Source organism: Nicotiana sylvestris, chromosome 10, assembly GCF_000393655.2.
Source record: "Nicotiana sylvestris chromosome 10, ASM39365v2, whole genome shotgun sequence".
Lineage (NCBI taxonomy): Eukaryota > Viridiplantae > Streptophyta > Magnoliopsida > Solanales > Solanaceae > Nicotiana > Nicotiana sylvestris.
In genome coordinates this window covers 138,473,223-138,477,095 of record NC_091066.1, presented here as the reverse complement: position 1 = coordinate 138,477,095, position 3,873 = coordinate 138,473,223, and positions in this window count along the sequence as shown.

The window sequence follows — 3,873 nt, the reverse complement described above, 5'->3', positions numbered from 1 at the left end:
ATCATCGACTGGATTTTCAGCCAAATGATCTGCTAACGCCTGGGCTTTCATTGTCGTGCGAGTGACATATACTATGTCGAAGTCCGTAAGCAGGATCTGCCACTTTGCTAGCCTCCCAGTGGGCATTGGCTTCTAGAATATGTATTTTAAAGGATCCAACCTAGTTATGAGGTAAGTGGTGTAAGCTTGCAAATAATGCCTCAGCTTCTGAGCGACCCAAGTCAAAGCGCAGCAAGTTCTTTCCAACAAAGTGTACTTGGCTTCATAACTGGTGAATTTCTTGCTCAGATAGTAAATGGCCTGCTCTCTCTTTCCGGTCACATCGTGTTGCCCAAGGACGCAGCCAAAAGAATTTTCCAAGACTGTCAAGTACAAGAACAAAGGCCTTCCTGGATCAGGTGGGACCAAGACTGGCAGGTTTGACAGATATTCCTTGATTTTATCAAAAACTTCTTGACATTCATCTGTCCACTTGACTGTCGTGTCTTTCTTCAGCAATTTGAATATGGGTTCACATGTGGATGTCAACTGGGCAATGAACCGGCTGATGTAGTTCAATCTACCTAACAAACTCATAACATCCTTCTTGTTTTTTGGAGGAGGAAAATTTCGAATAGACTTTATCTTTGTTGGGTCTAACTCGATGCCCCTCCGACTGATGATGAATCCCAAGAGTTTGCCGGATGGTACCCCAAATGCATATTTGGTTGGGTTCAGCTTCAATTCATATTTGCGCAGCCGCTCAAAGAACTTTCTCAAGTCTCGAACATGGTCGTCCTAGGTTTTGGATTTGATGGTTACATCGTCCACATACACCTCTATCTCTTGGTGCATCATATCATGAAAAATGGCAGTCATGGCCCTCATATAGGTTGCCCCGACATTCTTCAGACCAAATGGCATGACTCTGTAACAGTATGTACCCCAAGGTGTGGTAAAAACTGTCTTCTCCGCATCTTCTTCATCCATCAACACCTGGTGATATCCTGTGTAACAATCCACAAAAGATTGTATCTTATGCTTGGCGCAGTTATCAACAAGGATGTGGATGTTCGGCAAAGGGAAGTTATCTTTGGGACTTGCCTTGTTTAAATCTCTGTAATCCACACACACCCGGGTCTTCCCGTCTTTCTTTGGCACTGGGACTATATTAGCTAGCCATGTGGTGTACCGGACCACTCGGATCACCCCCGCTTTCAACTGCTTCGTGACCTCTTCTTTGATCTTGTCACTGATATCAGTTTTAAATTTTCTTTGCTTTTGCTGGACTGGGGGACAATCTGGGTAAGTAGGCAACTTATGGACCACCAAATCAACACTCAGCCCTGGCATGTTGTCATATGACCAAGCAAACACATCTTTGAACTCAAACAGGAGTTGGATTAAGGCGTCTCAAGTTTTTTTGTCTGCGTGAATGCTTATCTTGGTTTCCCTGATTTCTTCAGAACTACCCAAATTAACCGGTTCAGTATCATTTAAGTTCAGCTTAGGTTTATTCTCAAATTGTTCCAATTCTCGATTTAATTCCCTAAAAGCCTCCTCTTCATCGTACTCCGGTTCTTGGTTCATTATTTCGCAATTAGACAGCGTGTTTGGATCTGGGCATGAAGTCCGCAAGCATGTCATATTATTTAAAGTCGCATTATTAGAACTGAAAAAAATAAAAGAGAAAAATGACAAAATCAGAAAGAATAAAGAAAGATTAATGATGAAATATTGATTTCATTTCTTGGAATTTGAAGATAACAGGGTTTACATTGGAAAATTAAAAGACAAGAAACTAAAGAAAACATCCGAGTTACACCCTGAAATAACTCGTGATGTAGAAAATGTGGCAGGACAGGTCTACCGGGACTCCCGCCTGATTGGGAATGGGATAGCCTTCCAATTCTGCAGCTTGGCATTAGGTCCCATATACAGCACCTCAGCGGTGCTTGAGCCCTCCCCCGGCTGAACCATGTGGGTTTCATACAGTATCTTCCTCATTGTCCCACAGATCTCTTCAATATCTTCGTCCGTAAAGGCCTCATTTTCTTCCTCCTCATGGTATTTTGGCTTGACAAATGTTCTGTACAGTTGTGGAACTGGCTGAGGCAAAACCCAACCATTATTCTTTCTATCATTTGCCCATCCTATATCAGCTGGGGTGGGTCGGAAACCTACACCGAAGAACTTTTCACTGGCAGGCAAGGTGATGGGTTCATCTATTCCTTGCAATGATTTTCCGAGCCCCTTCCCCGGTTTGAAACCATGTCTAATCATTTCTTTGGCTACCATGATTGATGCATTAGAAAGGAAGGGTTGGGGGCAAGGATTTCCCTCTTCGTGCTGGTCTGCGATCACAATTTCAAAGGCCTGATAAACTATGTGCTCACTCCCTTCTCTTGCTTCAAGATATGGGACTGATGGGTCCCAATAAATTGATTGCTCGTCTTCCCCGTGGACCACAATCTCTTGATCTTCATGCTCAAATTTTACCATCTGATGAAGGGTAGAGGGTACAGCCCCCGCTGCATGAATCCATGGCCTCCCCAAAAGAAAATTATAGGATGTGTCCATGTCCAGAACCTGGAAGGTTACTTCGAAGTCTACTGGGCCGATGGTCAGAATCAGATCGATCTCTCAATTGTGTCCCTTTTTATACCATCGAAAGCCCGTACACAGACATTATTGGGTCAAATTCTTTCGGTCCTGATTTCCATGCGCTATAGAGTTGAGAGTGGGCAGATGTCTACCTAGAGCCTCCGTCCAACATAACTCTTTTCACATAGTACCCTTCGCATTTGACTGTCAGGTGCAGGGCTTTGTTATGCGCGACCCCTTCTGGGGGCAAGTCATTTTTGCTGAAGGAAATCTGGTTAATTGCGAAAAACCTTTCTGCCATCCTCTCCAACTGTTCTACAGAAGTCTCAACAGGCATATATGCTTCGTTAAGGGTCTTAATCAATACCTTCTGATGTGCGGTTGAGTTCATCAGCAAAGACAACAAAGAGACTTGTTCGGGAAATTTTCGAAGCTGGTCGATCACCTCATAATCCGCCATTTTCATCTTTTGAAAGAAGGTCTCTGCTTTTTCGGCACTCACGAGCTTCTTAGATGGGGGGCATTTTCTAGTGGCATTGTTCACCTCTTCCAAATTAGAATACTTTTCAACGGGGTTATTTTCTTGAACTTCTCCTGAGATTTCTTTGCCTTTATAGGTCACCACCGTTTTGTTGTAGTTCCAGGGCATAGTGGTAGGATATGTCATGGGCTTCTATGGCATGCGTCCAATAACCACGGGCTCACTCAGCCTTGGTAGATTAATTGGCCCCTGCAGCACATAATCTCCCTGGGGCACATACATTTGGGCTGCCTTGTTCAGCTCGAATCTCCTAGGAGGACTCAAAGTCATCTGTTTTCTTTGTGGCCTCGAGAGACATAGAGAACAACATCTTTTGGAGGTGTTGCCCCAATCCCCGCTTCAACTTTTTTCTCTGATTTTGGAGGGGTGGTTTTGTTTTTTTTCTCCCCTTTGTATTACTTCGGGGCAACTTTTGGTTTCTTTTCTATGTCAGCAATGGAAATGATGGCCTTCAATACCGGGTCAAATTCCTTATCTTTACAAATCATTCTAATTACTGGCCCGTTGTTGTGGGCTGGCAGTGGGTTATTAGTCACATTGGGGACATCCTCATCCCTTAGCACTATCTTCCTTTGTTCTATCAAATTCTCCACTACTCTCTTCAGAGTCCAGCAATCATCAGTGTCGTACCCTTCTACCCCTGAGTGATAGGCGCATCGGGCACCAGCTCTGTAAGAGGGAGATGTTGGGTTTTGCCTAATTTGAGGAACCGGCTGTAGCAGTCCCATTTGGACAAGCTTTGGGAACAG